Here is an 8,313-nt window from a genome sequence, read left to right on the forward strand (position 1 = left end):
TACATATGTCTCCTTTTCCCCCAATTGATCCCCCCCCCCCCGAGTAGATATTATTTTAAAGAAAGTAATAAAGATGTTGAAAGATCAGAAACTTGTTCATGTGACAGGAAAAATAATAGAAAGCACTGGGAATAATAGCATAGTTAATTTTTCTAATTTAAGTTACAGGAAAAACACTATAAATAATTTATTAAACCTTAAGAAAAATAGTACTTTTTTTCTTGTCTTTCAGTTTTTATAAACAGACGACTTATACTTAAAAATACTAACTTGGGCTACTTGCCAAATGTCATGTATGAAAGTGCTAAAATGATTATTATAAGCTTAGTTTTGCTAATACCATCTTGCTAAAGGTAAAAAAATTAATTTAAAAATATTTATTAAAACAACATATGACAAATAAGTCATTGTTCTTGGACCTGGTTATTGAGTAATACAGTCAGCATTCAAAAAGTCACTCTGAAAGAAGTAGGTGAGACCAATACATAAATATATACTTACCATATAATAAATAAAACATAAGCAAATGCAAAACATTTTTCAAAAAAGCTTCCATAATAATAAATGAAATGTTCTAGAAAACCAAAGCTATAAAACATATTAAACCTTGTATGAGACAACAAAATTGAACAAAAGGTCCTTACTATTCTAAGAGTCAGATCAATAGCCAAATACAATGTCATATTTAATTCATTGTTTACTATAATATGTCATGCTTCATTCCTAAAATAATGCTAGATATTTTATCATTATAACTTATTATGATTATCCATCTATAGAATGTATAACAGGAAGTCATGGTTTATGAGCAAATGACCATCTTATGACCCCAAGTGCTTTTAAATTATTCCAAATGAAACAACATCAAACTTCAAGGGAGTTGGCTTATTCTGATGTTGCCTCATTTTCACATTGGTTTCTGCTTTGCTGCCAGAGTCACTATTAAATAGATTACAAGGAGCATTAATAATTGTATTTTCCTTTAGAGGTTGCTTTCTCAAAGGTACACAATGTATGTATTAATATTAAAATTGGGGACTCAATAATGTACATGTTTGTGTGAGAGAGAGGAGCCAGACAGAGACAGACAGAGACAGAGAGGTTGATTTTCTCAAAATGTTTCCATATCACCAGCATTGTTTAGATTTCCAACGTGAGCAGGTAGCATCTTTTTCCACAGTCAGCATTCTCTGTTTTCAAAAACTGTGGCCAAAATGAAACCGCTGGAAGAATGCTAAAGGATAAACATTTGAAGAGCTTGAAATATATAGGCATCCTGCAATGAACAATACATTAGGAAAAAATATTTAGATCATTTATGTTAACATTTTAATTTTTCATTAGTTATCTTATTAAATGCTGGTGAGATAATTACCTAAGAAGACAATTCTAAAATAGCCCCCAAAGACCAAGAGCTCTGATGTTTATCAGGCGTACAAAACTACGAAGCATCATAAGAGCAATGTCTGCATCCTAGACGTTGCTACTGGCTGAGATCAGGTGGTAGCTCTGTGAAAATGGTAGGAATTAGGAAAGTGAGACATGTCCTGTTTAAAATGGAATCTTTCAATTCTGGATTATGCTGAGCCTCTGGGAAAATGTGGCATTTAAGAGAGAATGCACATGAAATATGACATCATAACTTCCCACTGACCAAAGGATCCTGTTTTATTGTATCTGTTTTGTTTTCTCTTTTGCCACAAGCTGTAGACAAATGTGTGCTCTTTTCTTGGCCTTTGGAGCTCATTATTCTTGAGTAGGGTGAATCACTGCAATTTGTCTCAGCTTTATTTGGTGGCTTGAAGCCTGAAATGGTAGTTGTGTCAAAAAAAGACTTGTGAGTGCACAGGAAGACCAGAGGCTGAAGAACTAGGCTTATTATGGAATGTTCCTGGGACACTGTGGAGACAGGGATGGACACTTTGAGATAGGTCTGTGCTCCCGAATCCATACAGTGGTGGCATTGATACAGAGTGGCTCAGGCAGCAGACTGCTACTAACTAGTTTAAAAGAAGCACATTAAAAAAATAGTGGAGCCCTCCAGGATCTGTGAGAGGTAAAAATAGAAAGTCTCCTGAGTTCCCTGTCCTTTGAAGTAAAACACAACTTAGGTAAGCCTTCCTTTCAAATAATGTCCCTTTTAGGCAAATCTGGAGGTACCAGATAAATGAGGCAAGAGAGCTGAGCACTGGAAATAATTTTAACTCTTTCAGTTTTCCAAAGGAGCAAATGAATAGCAGTGATGATTTGATTGAAATGTATTGTGTGTTATTTGAAGGAAGGAAGTACAATCCCTTTAAGATCAATATAGCTCACCCTTAAATATGCTATTTTATGCAGAACGAAGGTTCGCTAAGTAGATCTTAAAAAGCACCTATATATACATCTGCCTTTCTGATTCTGTTACAACTTAAAGCTGTCCCACTTCCCAATGATATTCGTTCTATTCTAAGACCTTAATTTGTATTTGGCTTTTGCTCAGTGAATTTTAGATGTAGATTTGCTCCATGAAAGGTGAATTCAATACCTACAGATGCTGAAGTGTTTGGTCCCCTGACAAAGGTCAAGTGCCTTTGCACTTACAAACAGATGTGTTTCTGCCTCAGCACTGAACACTTATGTTTTCATCAGACCAAGTGGATCAACTTTTCACTTCTATCTTTTATGAGCAATTGATCCTTTCCATCACCACGAGCATCAGAAATCTCTTAATTCTAACTTGAGGTGGAATTCTGCAGTCAGATTGAATGATGAAGACCCTAATATCAATATCTGTATAATATCTTAGCCAATTTTATAAAAATATAGACTCACACAAGCTTTTTAAAAGTAGAGAAAGAGCTTCTATTAATGTTTTTCAAAAAAGGAAAGCTTAGCTTCAAATATATATGATGTTTGGAATGTATAGCATGAATATGGGGACTTGGGATTAACTGTTGCTCTTTTTGCATATTATAGCTGTGATTATTACTTTTCTGCAGTAGGAAATGCTTTGTATTAAATTGTTGTTTTCAAATATAGTTGTTATTTTGTAGGCTAGAAAACTGAATTTCCCACTGAATTTCTCAGATTTTCAAAAAATCACTTCTCGGAGCTTATATAAAAAATATTTAAATACAATTAAGAAGAAAAAATTACTAAATGGGAAATGTCAGGCACATAAGGGCAATGATGAAAATAAAGCTGGTTAAAAGAGGTTTTCAAAATTATGAGAAATTATTTGAAGAATCTTATACCTTAACTTTTTAATTCATACAGTCTAATACTTCCCTATTTTGTTTTATCTAAAATTCAATATAATTTTATAATGTTTTTAGGCAATTTTATGAAAAAACAGGCTTTAAACTTACTTATGGGAATGTATTTACCAAACATCATGATGTTCTAAATGTTATGTGTTGTCCTGAATGGAATTATGGAAGGAAAGATAAAGGGCTTTGACGGGGGTGGTGGCTGAATTGTAAGTAAAGTGTGGATTTGAGCTAGTAGTGCAGAACCAATGTCGTTTTCTTAGCTGTGACAAATGTAGCATGGTAATGTAAGATGTTAGGCATAGGGGACACTAGGTGTGAAGTATACAATGACTCTATGATCCTTGCAACTTTTCTGTAACTCTATAATTACTTCAAAGTGAACATTTTATTTTAAAGACCATAATATCTTCATCACATATTTCTATACCTCTATAATGGAAATTGTAGTTATCCATGATGATAACCTACCTATATTTTTTTAATATTAATTGTAATTAAAATTAGTTTGTAATATTTCTCCCAAATGTAAGTGTTAACAACTGGAGTTTTATGTGTGTTTTTGTTGTTGTTGTTCTGGTCAATTGTGCCATTCTGGTGATGGAAGTAAGATGAGTTAATAATAATTATTTCTTTCTCTATCTCTTTTTTCAGCATCCTATAATTTTCTGAATACAGGTCCTTTACCTCCTTGGTTAAATTTATTCCTAGGTAGCTTAATTTTTTGTTGCAATGGTAAATAGAATTATTTTCTTAGTATCCCTTTCTGTGAGTTCATTATCCTATATAATAGAAGCCTAATATGTTAAGTGCCTGGTCGACTGGTCGGCCATTCAACCAATCAAAGCATGATATGCTTATATGCTAAGATTGCTCAACCACTCACTATGACATGCACTGATCACCAGGGGGCAGACGTTTTGACCGGTAGGTTAGCTTGCTTCTGGCGCCTGGCCAATCGGGACTGAGCTAGAAGAGCTAGACATGCCCTGGAGCCCTCCCCGGTCCCTTCCCAGCTGGCTAACCTTCTGCGTCCCTCCCTGGCCCTGATCATGCACTGGCCTGGCCTGTGCCCTGTCACAATCCAAGACCCCTCAGGGGATGTCAGAGAGCTGGTTTCAGCCCGATCCCACAGGCCAGACTGAGGGGCCTCTAGTTGATATATAAAAAGCCATAGATTTCTGGGTGTTAATTTTGTACCCTGCTACATTGCCAAATTCATTTATTAGTTCTAGTAGTTTTTTGATGGAATCTTTAGGGCTTTCTATGTACAATATCATGTCATCTGCAAATAATGACTGTTTTACTTCTTCTTTTTCTAATTTGGATGCCTTTTATTTCTTCTTCTTGTCTGATCATTATGGCTAGCATTTCCAGTACTATGTCAAACAGGAGTGGTGAAAGTGGGCATGCATCCCTGTCTCGTTCCTGTTCTTAGGGGAAATGGTTTTAGTTTTTGTCCGTTGAGTATGATGTTGGCTGTAGGTTTGTCATGTAAGGCTTTTATTATATTGAGGTATGATCCCTCTATTCCCACTTTGCTGAAAGTTTTGCTGTGATTTTTGTCTCTCAATTTGTTTGTGTAATGTATCACATTTATTGATTTTTAGATATTGCACCAGCCTTGAATCCCTGGAATAAATCCCACTTAGTCATTGTATATGATCTTTCTAATGTAATGTTGGATCCAATTTTCTAGAATTTTGTTGAAGATTTTAGTATCCATGTTCATCAGAGATATTGGCTTGTAATTCTCTTTCATTATAGTGTCTTTATCTGGTTTTGGGTTAGGGTAATGCTGGCTTCATAGAAAGAGCTTGGAAATGTGCCTTCCTCTTGAATTTTTTGGAATAAAAGAGATAGAGGAAGACATAAACAAATAGAATAATATACCATGTTCATGGATTGGTAGAATCAATATCATTAAAATGTCCATACTACGCCAAGCAATCTATAGACTCAATGCAATCCCCATTACAATACCAATAGCATACTTTAAAGACCTAGAACAAACTCTCCAAAATTTTATCTGGAATAATAAAAAGACCCAAATAGCTGCAGCAATCTTGAGAAAGAAGAACAAAGTTGGAGGCGGTCACAATACCAGATATCAAGTTGTACTACAAAGCCACTGTTCTCAAAATTGCCTGGTACAAGCAGAAGAACAGACATATAGACCGGTGGAACAGAACAGAGAACCCAGAGTTCAACCCAAGCCATTATGATCAATTAATATTTAACAAAGGAAGCAATATCACATAATGGAGTCAAGACAGTCTCTTCAATAGGTCACAATACCAGATATCAAGTTGTACTACAAAGCCACTGTTCTCAAAATTCCCTGGTACAAGCAGAAGAACAGACATATAGCCCGGTGGAACAGAACAGAGAACCCAGAGTTCAACCCAAGCCATTATGATCAATTAATATTTAACAAAGGAGGCAAGATCACATAATGGAGTCAAGACAGTCTCTTCAATAAATGGTGTTGGGAAAATTGGGCAGATACATGGGAAAAAATGAAGCTAGACCCCCAACTTACACCATACACAAAAATAAAATCAAAATGGATAAACGACTTAAACATAAGACGGGAAACCGTAAAAATACTAGAGGAATCCACAGGAAGCAAAATCTCAGACATATGCCAAAGCAATTTCTTCACCAATACCGCTCCTAGGGCATTGGAAACTAAAGAGACACAAATCCTACAACAATGGAAACTAAGGAGAAAATAAACAAATGGGACTACATCAAAATATGAAGCTTCTGCAGAGCGAAAGAAACCAACAAAACAAGAGAGCCCACTGCATGGGAGAACATATTTGCCAATATTATCTCCAATAAGGGTTTAATCTCCAAAATTTATAGGAAACTCATATAACTTAACAAAAGGAAGATAAACAATCCAATCAAAAAATGAGTAAAGGACCTAAATAGACACTTTTAGAAAGAATACATACAGAAGGCTGAAAGACATATGAAAACATGCTCAAAGTCACTAATCATCCGAGAGATGCAAATCAAAACAACAATGAGGTACCATCTCACACCTGTCAGAATGGCTATCATCAACAAGTCAACAAACGACAAGTGCTGGCGAGGATGCGGAGAAAAAGAACCCTCTTGCACTGCTGGTGGGAATGCAGACTGGTGCAGCCACTGTGGAAAACAGTATAGTGGTCCCTCAAAAAGTCAAAAATGGATCTTCCATTGGACCCAATAATCCCACTTCTAGGCATATACCCCAAGAAAACAAACACCACCAGAAAGGATATATGCACCCCTATGTTCATAGCAGCACAATTTGCCATAGCTAAGATCTGGAAACAGCCTAAGTGCCCATCAGCAGATGAATGGATTAGAAAAATGTGGTACATCTACACAATGGAATACTATGCTGCTGTAAAAAAGAAGGAATTCTTACCATTTGCAACAGCATGAATGGAACTGGAGAGCATTATGCTAAGCTAAATAAGCCAATGAGAGAAAGACAAATATCACATGATTTCACTCATTTGTAGAATAGAATGAACAACATAAACTGAGGAACCAAAATAGAACCAGAGTCATAGAAGCTTCAAACAGACTGTCCAACATATGAGGGAAGGTGCGGAGTGAGGGGGTAAGAGATCAATCAAAGGACTTGTATGCATGCATATGAGCAAATCTAATGGACACAGATGGGGTTGGGAAGGGGTGAGGGTATGTGCTGGGGGGTAGGGGTGGCTGGGCAGAGGTCAATAGGGGAAAAAAGGAGACTTATGTAATACTTTAAACAACAAAGAATTTAAATTAAAAAATAATAAAATTATCATTACTTTTTAAAATTTATCTTTATTTTTTAAAATTTATCTTTATTACAGATTTCCCCTTTTTTCCTCCATTGAGCCCCTCCAACTAGCACCCCCACCATTGACCCTTCACTATACTATTGTCTGTGTCCATGGTTTATGAATATGAGTTAATACTTATTTTGAGTCATTTCCATTTGTTTAGCAAATTGAATTTTCTATTTAATGCACTTTAGAATATTTTTGGACCCTTAGGACAGTGATGCATTACAAGTCAATAATGGAAAATTATTATTCTAGATAAAAATAGGCTCGCTCAGACCTCAGATTCTGGGATTAGGACCATCAATTTGGATACTGCATCACTCTATGATGTGTCACCAAAACTGTTTCCTTAGATCAAATATTCTTACCACAGGATGAGGTATGTCTACTTCTATACACCAGGCAAATAAAAGATTAGCAATATTTGTTATAAGTAATACATTCTCTCTACAAGATGTTAAAGAGATACACCTGCTCTGTAGATTCTGAATTGATTATAGTCATCATGCATAAAACTCACTGTCTTACTGGAAAGAGGTAAAGATTTAAAGTCCAGTAACTCTCAGCCAAAACACATATGGGACACATACACTTTCACTGACCTTATTATCCAAATTCCAAGGATAACTGCCAGGTATCCACTTAAGACAAGGACTTTGAAGTAATCAGATATGAGCTGGACACTTGAGGGACCTTATTATGAATATTTAAACCTGTCCTGAGCCAAAGAATAGTGATGTCACTAACAAAAAGAGAAACATATTTGGGATGGGGAGAAAGATGTAGTTTAGTTAACTCAAGATTTGTCAAACACAGTAAAAGCAGAGGAAATAAGATTATATATTTCCTGTCCCATTGTTTAATGAAAACCAGGGTTATTATAATTACACATAAATTATTATAATAGAGTGTAGCTGAGAAATGGATGAAGATGTATACATGCATCATGGAAGCCAAGTGAAGGCAAGCTTGAGAGAGGAGTCTATGATCATAAAGACTCTATTACTCACAATAGCCAAGGTATGGAAGCAACCTATAGGGCCATGGACAGATGGATGGATAATGTGGTATATACATACAATGAAATATTACTCAGCTTTTAAATAAGGACATCTGCCATTTGTGACAATATGGATGCTAGGTGAAGTAAGCCAGACACAGAGAGGCAAATACTGTCTGATCTCCTTATTTAATCTAATAAAAGAGAAACATGGTAATTGGCG

Source organism: Myotis davidii, unplaced genomic scaffold (assembly GCF_000327345.1).
Source record: "Myotis davidii unplaced genomic scaffold, ASM32734v1 scaffold96, whole genome shotgun sequence".
Lineage (NCBI taxonomy): Eukaryota > Metazoa > Chordata > Mammalia > Chiroptera > Vespertilionidae > Myotis > Myotis davidii.